The 10,193-nt window shown below is 35.0% G+C and overlaps 1 pseudogene; it reads left to right on the forward strand.

Annotated features, from left to right (window-relative positions):
* Positions 1-9,495: 9,495 nt before the first annotated feature.
* Positions 9,496-9,582, forward strand: LOC119234983 (U2 spliceosomal RNA; annotated as a pseudogene).
* The last annotated feature ends 611 nt before the right edge of the window (positions 9,583-10,193 follow it).

The following is a 10,193-nucleotide window of genomic DNA, read 5'->3' on the forward strand; positions in this document are numbered from 1 at the left end:
TATGGAATCACCAAAAACCCCGAATAGCCAAAGCTCTACTGAAAAAAAAAGAAGGAAATGGAGGCATCACACTCCCAGACTTCAAACTATACTACAAAGCCATAATCATCAAAACTGCATGGTATTGGAACAAGAACAGACATACAGACCAATGGAATCGAATAGAAAATCCAGAAATAAACCCACAGATTTATGGTCAACTAATCTTTGACAAAGGAGCAAAGACTATGCATTGGACAAAGAAAGTTGTTCAATAAATGGTGCTGGGAAAACTGGGTCGCTACATGCAAAAGAATGAAGCTTGACCACTACCTCACACCATACACAAAAATCAACTCAAAATGGATTAAAACTAGACATAAGACTGAAACCATAAAATACATAGAAGGAAATATAGGCGAAACACTACGGGATTTGCACATCAAAGACATCTTTACAGACACATCACCCAAAGCAGTGATAGTGAAGAGAAAGATAAACAGCTGGGACTACATCAAATTAAAGAGCTTCTGCACAGAAAAGAGACAATAACAAAAACAAAGAGAAACCCACCAACTGGGAGAACATTTTTGCACCCAACACTAATGATAAAGGACTGATCACAAAATCTGCAAGAGCTGATGAGACTCAGCAACAACAAAGAAAATAATCCAGTCAAAAAATGGGCAGAAGAGCTAAAAAGAAACTTCTCTGAAGAGGAAATGCAAATGGCCAACAGACATATGAAAAAATGTTCAACATCACTTGTAATCAGGGAAATGCAAATCAAAACTACCATGAGATACCATCTCACACCAGTGAGAATGGCACATATTAAAAAAACTAGCAACAACAAATGTTGGCGAGGATGTGGAGAAAAAGGAACTCTTGTGCACTGTTGGTGGGAGTGCAACTGGTCCAACCACTATGGAGAGCTGTGTGGAGATTTCTGGACCTACTAACATAGAGCTTCCATATGATCCAGCAATTCCACTCCTAGGTATTTACCCAAGGACACAGAACATCATTCCAAAGAGCACCTGCACTCCTATGTTTATAGCAGCACTGTTTACAATAGCTAAGCTTTGGAAACAACCCAAATGCCCAAAAATAGATGACTGGATCAAGAAGATGTGGTACATATATACCATGGAATATTACTCAGCATTCAAAAAAGATAAACACATGCAATTTGCAGCAACATGGATGGCACTGGAAGGGATCATGCTCAGCGAAATAAGCCAAAAAGAAAGAAAAATACCGGATGGTCTCACTCATAGCAGGATCTAGAAAACTTAAATAAGGGACCAGGAAAATGAATATAAGAAAGTGAAAATCAAAATCAACAAAAAACTATGAACCAGAGACACTTTTGGGGGTGGGGGGCGGGAGGGGAAGGATTGGGGTCAGAATGGGGCGTTTGCAATTGTATGGGGGAATATAAAAATAAAATTTAATATTTAAAAAAAAAAATTAAAAAAAATAAAATGATTTGAAATGAAATTGTAAAAAAAAAAAAAAAGAATTGAAAAACCCACTAATCCTAAAGAAACAACAGGAGAATAATGTCAGCAAGATAGGGAAATAGGTATTTCCTGACTTCAGCTGCCCTCACAAAAGACAGCTAGTAAATCTCATATATAAGAAGGCTTCATGAAGATTCCAGAACCTGGAGGTAAGGTTGAAACATCTTTTGGGCCATAAAATCACACACACACACACACACACACACACACACACACACACACACACACACACACGAAGTGGTTTCAGTTTGACTTCATCACCCATCCTTAAGCCCAGAAGCCATCACCTTGGGCCTACAATTTCTACAGTGTGTAAAGAAGAGTCCAAGGTAAACACCCAGTTTTTTGGGGAGGTCCACTTAAATATTGCACCATGGAAGTCCCTTGGGGAAATCTGCTAGAGACAGAAAAGGGAGGGTGAAGCTCACAGCCACAAGCATGTAGAATATGGAAAACTATATTCCTACTGATCTTGGTGCCAGAGCAGACATCCCAAACAGTGGCTCTGCTCATTTTCAGAGTTGAGCTGGTGACCCTGCCTGGCTGTGGTACTGGTGGGCCATTCTGACAGGTTGAGACACAATTCAGCAGGGAATCAAGTGACTGGTCCTGCCCAACAGTTGAATGTAGCCCTCCAGGCCCTCTAGTCAGTAAGCCTGCCTAGAAAATTAGTCATTAAAAAGAAGGCTTTCTTACCATTTGCAACAACACATGGATGAATTGGAAGTTATTATGCTAATGAAATAAGGCAAATGGAGAAATAATGTTACTGTACAATCTCACTTATAAGTGGAATCTTAAATTCCTGAATCAAAGAAACCATGAGCGATAATAAATGATTTTTGTTTGTTAAGCATTAGGGTTCCTTGTCACACAGCAAAAGCTAATTAATTCAACTAATTACTTCACTGGATCTTGTGAGGATTAAATTAGATTATGCAAGTAAAGTGTTTAGCATAATGCCTGAAATAGAATAAGCACTAAATACATACTAGCTGCTAATGTTGGATGAAGTTCTGAGCAAAATTGAGAGTGACACAGGGTTCAGGATCCAGGAAATCTGAAAGCAATGAAGAGTATGTAAATTTCTAGTGGTCTAGCTGTATTACAGCGATGGTGTCCCAAAAGTAGAAAAGTTATTTTTTTTTAATTTATATATGTATTACACCTGGTGCATGTTTGTGAGTGGGAATGTGGATAGATATTTCAGGATTCCCATAAGTCCGTTACTGCAGAAGGTTTGTCCTTGTTCAGTGGACTAGTAAATGAAATGTATTTTGAAACAAGAAATGCTTTTTTCTATTTCACGTTTTCATTTTTGGCAATTCCTTTATAAAGTAGTCATGACCCAGAGCTGATTAAAAGATGTTTGTAGGTGTGGAAAAGCATGTTAGGTTCTGAATAAATTCTGTGCTCCTTCTTACTTCTGGTCCTGACATTGCCCACTGAATTCATTTTTATAAAGTTCTTGGGAGTTGGTAAGTCTCATGTGAAAATTGATGGAGCCAGAAGAAAAATACTGTATTGATTTTAAAAGGAGAGTAAAATGCACGACTAAAATCTTAATAAGGTCAATAGATGAATATTACTTTCATTCCAGATTCCTCTAGTAAGACAGGAAAGGAAGGAGGGGAGAATCTAGCAATCTAGGAAGTCAAAAAGGAGCAAAATCAAATTCATGCAGAGCTCAAAGGAGACAAGTAACCTTTATTCTAAATAAAACATGGGATCCTCCCAGACAGGCACATTAGAGAAGAACACAGATCAATTAACCAGGGCCAAACACCAGAGCAAATACATGAGTTCCCTAGGTATACCTGAATTTCAAAATAAAAAGTTGTTCTCAGGTTGAACTATAATTCAAAGTTATTTTTGAAGTTTTCATACTTGAAGATAATAGCCCAGTGTGATTAGTAAGATGAAACAATGCTTTGAAACTCACACTCGTCTCTTCTCTGAAACATACTTTGATAGTGCATTACTGGAAAAGATGCAATTGAAAATCATGGAATGGTTGAAGAGATGAGTCACCATTTGATGTGATTTTTGTTAGCCTGTGTAGCAGGTCACATTAAGCAGTGTAAGGATCAACTTTTTCCTCCTAAATCTACCTTGCCTCTTAGCCTATTCTTCTAAGTTCACTAGGCAGTGGCTTTCAAAGTTTTCTTCCATCAGTCACTGTAATAATTACATTTTACCTTGTGACCCAGAATGTCCACATGTCCATATATGCACATCAGCATAACTAAAACTAAAGTTTTCTGAAGCAATACCTCCTAATCATGTATAATGCCCTCAGTTTATTTTTTTTTTATTCTGCTCTCTTTTAGAGTATTCTTTTTCTTTTTATTTTGGTTGTAACTCAGTAAATTAATTACGTAACTTATTAGTAAACTCAAGGAATTAGTAAACTTTAGGAAAAAAGATAGGAATTTTTTGAACACCTCACAAATATAGCCAAAATAAGATAATTGCTAAAAGATTACTTGATAAAGAAAAACATGACTAATATGAGACTTATTCAAATGGAGTGCACAAAGAAGTCTTTTTCTACAAAGATGAAACTAAGCCAAGTTCTATAGACTATTAGTTGCTCTCCTGTAATTGTTTTCTTCCTTTTCCATTTCAGTGTAGTCTTAACTAGGGTCATGATTCCCTAACTAACTATTCTATTTCTCAGTTCCTTTGCTGCCAAATGTAGCCAGGGGACTAAATTCTCATCAATGCAATGTGAGCAAAAGCAATTTGTACCATTTCTCGGTATTGTTCTTTTTAAAATTATTGTGATAGGAACACTTAAAATGAGATCTACCCTCTACAAAATTTGAAGTGTTCAATACGGTATAATTGGATATGCACGCCCCTCAGCTTTCTCCTCTGCCATTTGGCTGAGAGAGGGTATACACTGAGACTTGAACCTAGAAATATGTCATGTGTGAGAATCACTGAGCTGCCGACCAAATCTGGATCAACAATCTGTTTTTGGGTCCTTACATGAAAATGAGATAAAATTCCATACTGTGTTAATCTAAGCTATTGCAGGTACTCTTTGTTCTGTCCAAAACATGAAATAATGTAAGAATTTAAAATAAACAAAAGTAATCATTTGAAGGTTGGGGTACAGGTAGTAGCTGAGAGGTTGGGAGTGTTAAAGACAGAACAGTACGTACAAAGCTCCCAAGGCTGAGAAGATTTCTAGTATTTTGGGGAACAAAGAGATTTATGTGCCTAGCATGTAATATATGAATGAAGAGTGAAAAAGATGAGATTGAATGAAATATATGAGAACAAAGCTTAACATCATGGTTTAAATAGGAATGATATTCTGTCAAGATGGATTTGGAATTCCATGCCACCCTATATTAAATATCTTGAACACTAAGAAAGGGAGAAAAATCTACTAAGTAGAATCAAGGGGAAATTAGTAGAATCTACTAATAGTAGAATTCTACTAATTAGTAGAATCTACTAATCTACTACTTAGTAGAATCTACTAAGTAGAAACAAGAGGAAAAGTTAGAGCAGACATTTTGAAATACAGAGGATTATAAAAGATTAACATGAACATCTATAGGCCAGCAAATTGGAATAGCCTAGAAGAAATGGACAGATTCTTAGAAACCTAACACCCTCCAGGACAGAATTGGGAAAAAAAAATGAAACACCTTCCTGGACCAATTACAAGCAAGGAAATTGAAACAGTAATCAAAAGCCCCTCAAAAACAAGCGCCCAGGCCCAGCTGATTTCACTAGTGAGTTCTACCAGACTTTCAAAGACAAACTATTACTTATTTTTCTCAAACTTTTCTGAAAACTGAGAAAGAGAGAATACTCACAAACACAATCTATGAGGCAATCATCATTCTGATACCAAAATCTGACGAAGATGTTACAAAAAATGAAAATAACAGACAAATATTGCTGATAAACAGATGGAGAAGTTCTCAATGAAATTTTAGCAAATGGAATTCAACAATATATCAAAAGGATGATACATTATGATCAAGTATGGCTCATTCAAGGTGCACAAAGATGGTTCAACAGCTGAAAACCCATCAATGTAATTCACCACATTAATAAAAGGAAAGATTTGAAAACATATTATCATATTGATAAATGCATAGAATACATTTGGTAAGATTCAGCATCTATTTATGATTTTAAAAAACCTAAAAAAATGAGAATTGATGGAACATAGCTCAGTATAACAAAGACCATATGCCACCAGCCCACAGCAAAACATCATACTGAATGGTGAAAGACAGAAAGCTTTTTGTCTAAGATCTGGTATAGACCAGGATGTCCATTTTCACAACTACTCATCAAATTAGTATTAGAAGTCCTACTGAGATCAGTTAGGAAACAGAAAGTTATCAAAGGAATCCAAATTGAAAAAGAAGAGGTGAAATTACCACTATTTGCAGATGACATGATAATATACACAGAAAACCCTAAAAACTCCTGGAAAAACTAATTGAAATAATACATCAATATAGTAAAGGGACAGGGTACAAAATTAATTTACAGGAATCAGTCACATATCTACATGCAAACAAACTAGAAGAAAAAGAAATCAAGGAAACAATCCCATTCACAATCACAAGTTTCTAGGAATAAACTTAATGAAGAGTTGAAGGATCTATAAATGAAAAATATAAGATATTATTAAAGAAATTGAAGTCACAGGACATGGAAATTATTCTCTGCTCATGGACTAGAGGAATTAACATTTTTAAAATGGCCAGCTTACCCAAATCAATATACGGTCAATGCAATTTCTATCAAGCTTCAAAGAAATAGAACAAACATTACTGAAATTCTTATGAAACCACAAAAGTCCCCAAATAGCCAAAATAATCCTAACCAAAAAGAGGAAGCATGATAGTATCATATCCCAAAATCAAAATATACTGCAAAGTTATGGTACTGAAAGAAAAACAAACATATGGAACAATGGAATAGAACTGAGATCACAGAAATACACCCACATTATGGCAGTTAATATACAATGAAGGAGACAAGAGGACACACTGAAGAAAGGAGAGTGTCTTCAACAAACAGTGTTGGGAAATGTGGACACAAGAAAAATAATGAAACTAGACCACCACTTCATAGCCTACACATACACATACACACACACTCTGAAAATGGGTGAAAGACATGAATAAAAGACCCAAAACCATAAAATACATTAAAGAAAGCATAAGCAAATCACTCCACAATATCGACTTCAGTAATGTCTCTGTGGCTTTGTATCCATATGAAACAAAAGTAAATACAAATAAATGGACCAACATCAAACTATAAAGTTCCTGTACTACAAAAGTTGTCAATAAATCAAAAAATGTACCCAAACTAAATAGGAAAAAATGTTTGCACATCATACATCAGACAAAGGTCTTCCATCCAAGATCTACAAAGAAAGCAATACAAGTCAACAAAAACAATCCAGTCAAATAAAATGTGCAGAAGACCTACATAAACACTCGTCCAAAGAAATATAAAGAAGGCCAACAGGCATATGAAAAAATCCTAATCACTTATCATCAGGGAAATCAAAACCACAATGAGATACCACCTCACAACAGTGAAAATGGCAAATATCATTAAAAGCAGAAACAAGTGTTGGCAAGGATGTATTTTTTAAAAAAGGAACATTTTTACACTATTGGTAGAACTGGAGACTTGTCAAATACCTATGAAAAATTGTGGAAGTATCTCAGAATACTAAAAATAGATCTACTATATAATTCAGTAATTCCACTTGTAGATATCTAGCCAAAGAATGCAAAAACACTAATTTGAAGAGATATACACACTCTGTTCATTGCAGCACTATTTACAATAGATGAGTTATAGAAACAATCAAAGTGCCTAAAAACAGAGGAGCAGATTTTTTAAATGTTGTATATACAGACAATGGAATACAATTCCGTTATAAAAAAGATGAACTCTTTTCATTTACAACAACAGATAATTCTATGTGAAATAAGTCAGAAGGAGAAAAACAAATACTTGGTGGTTGCTCTTATATGTAGAATACAGAGAAGCAAAACAAAAGGTCAGATAAAATCAAACCAGTAAGAAGCCCTAGACAACTGACTGGAATTGAGGCTGCCAGAGGGAGGAGGAAAAACACAGTAGGGATGGGTGCACAATGGACTATGGGGCAGGGCTGTGGGTGTCTTGGTGGTGGCTGTGGTGTGGTGGATGTGTCTGAGGAGGTGTAAACTTATGCCTCTGATATATAAACCAGTGTTACCACAAAAAATAATTAGACAATTAGGGACTTGGGCATCTAGAAAAATGAATGTTCACAAAACAGTAAAATTGCTGTCTTCATTACATTGTTAGGAGAGATGAAGGAAACAAATGCAATTTCAAATAAATGCTCAAATAAAGTATTAAGAGGGTACAGCAGGGTTCTGTTAAGATTCTTCTGTTTGTGGAACCACTGTAGGAAGAACAAAAGCTGAGTTTGGGAGAACTGGAGATGTAATCTTGGGTACCTTTAGTAATTTCTCTCAATTACCTTAAAATAAATATATGTTAAGTAAAGGTGACCCTAAGATTTTTCAATAACAATCAGCAGGCCATCATGAACAGTGCCTGGTATATATTAGGTGTGATTCTTATTCTTTCTCTTCTCTTTGATTTATTCTTAATCTCTGAACAATCAGCCACTCCTTTTTTAAAGACTTAATGGGGAATTTCTATAGTAGTTCGAATTCTGATAAGACAAGTACTTTTAAGTCTTTGTCCTATAAGAAGGTAAATATTTTCCGCACTATTCCATAAAGGACTGAGCCATAGAGATATTGTGAATTTTGTTTGTACTAATTTTTGTAAGGAGCCACATCATTGCTTTACTGGCTATTTAGGACAATTAATGTCAATGTCCATTTTTGTTTATTGTTATGAAGTAAAATTAGTTCTATCCCAGTCAGTTCAAACCACAACAATATAATCTAATTTACTTTCACTTTCATAGCTTATTTCAGCAGTCTTTTATGCTAAACCTGCCGGTAAATCAAATTTAATATTGAATACTTTAATATCTGCAAGTGTAAGATTCTGCTTTTATTTTAATGTCAATATGTCCAGCTTGTATAGGTCTTTAAAATGATTTGCAGAACATCCTGCTGCCATGCAGAGATGAAAAATATTTAATAATACTAAAACAAAATCTGTTTTCATTGATAGAAATTTCAAGCTGTTTTCTCAAAAATGATCTAATGTAATATAAGGAGTATGAAGGATTTAAACACAAAGATTGTCTAATTAGCTGGATATATTTGAAATTATACCACCAGGTTTGTATACATGAGGAAAAACGGGTTGCTATTTTCAACTATGATAAAATTCTTAGAACAGGGTAATTTCTATTATTTTTAGCAGGGTTTGCATGAGAACTGCAGGTCTCTAATTTATCAGTATTTGAAAATCATGTTTTCACAGTTTTTTTTTTTTTAATATACTCATGAAAATCTGTGAGAAACTCATTAGATGAACTAAAAAATTCTTCAGAGTGGTGACAAAATAAACATTACTTAGGCATTTTGGGTGGAACTTGATCCATGGTCATCATTCCACTAAAAGAAAAAACACTTCTCTCTGACAAACCACTCATCTGAGCCACTAAAGGCCTGCCATAGCTCATAAATTCTATGAATAGCTACATGAGGAAAAAACAGGATGTAGCATTTTGGGTGACTGGGCCATTGATTAAGCCTCAATTTTAATCTGGAAAAAAACACAGTCCATTAAATTCCTCCCCAAATAACAGCAGAGATATTTTTTATGGAAATAACTTCCGGTAACAATATTCTGCCTCCTGGAACTTTCCGGAAACAATTCTTCATAATTGAGCCTTATAGATTAACTTATATTTAACACATTTGATTTTGAACTTCATGATCTTTATTAAATAGAATATATAGACCAGAATTTACTCTTCAGTGATGAGTCAAGGCTATCATTTTGTAAAACAATCGCTTCTCGGCCTTTTGGCTAAGATCAAGTGTAGTATCATTTTGTAAAATAATCATCCTAACCTGTTATGATATAGAGACCTTCTCAAAGGTCATGGAGATTGACCCCACACTAAATAACATTAGATGATCATGCATTTATATTTTTGAGTCATTGTATACAGTGGTAATTTCTTTATATCCTTTCATTTCCCATGTCCCTACTTTGTTGCTTTCAGAGACAGTGCAAAGTGGGTTGGAGACCAGCAAATCATATTTGGAATCTTTGCTCTATGACTTAGCAGCATTCAAACAACTTCCTTAGCTTTCTGGACTTCAGTTTTCTCAAATACAAAATGGCATATATACCACTAACAGGAAGAAAATGGAGATAATACTCAGAATAGTTCTTACTCTAAATTTATTTTCTCATATTTCTGATGAGAATGTTAAGGTAACCAAGGTTATCTCCTTGAATTTTGCTACCATTTCAGCTTAATGGCAGAGAATGTGTTTTATTTGGTTAAAATAGTCTACTTGCACATAAAGTTTAATTTTTTTAAAGATATATTCATTTATGCATACAAGAGCTGAGGTACAGGCCAGGGATGCAGGGGGGTGAGAGGATTCACCAGAGACAGAGTAGAGAACAGAACAGGCGGACTGACTGAAATACACTGCTGAGGGGAGCAGTGTACGAGACAGGAGAGGTCTGCTT

Source organism: Talpa occidentalis, unplaced genomic scaffold, assembly GCF_014898055.3.
Source record: "Talpa occidentalis isolate TD23 unplaced genomic scaffold, MPIMG_talOcc4v2.1 talOcc4.8, whole genome shotgun sequence".
NCBI classification, from domain to species: Eukaryota; Metazoa; Chordata; class Mammalia; order Eulipotyphla; family Talpidae; genus Talpa; species Talpa occidentalis.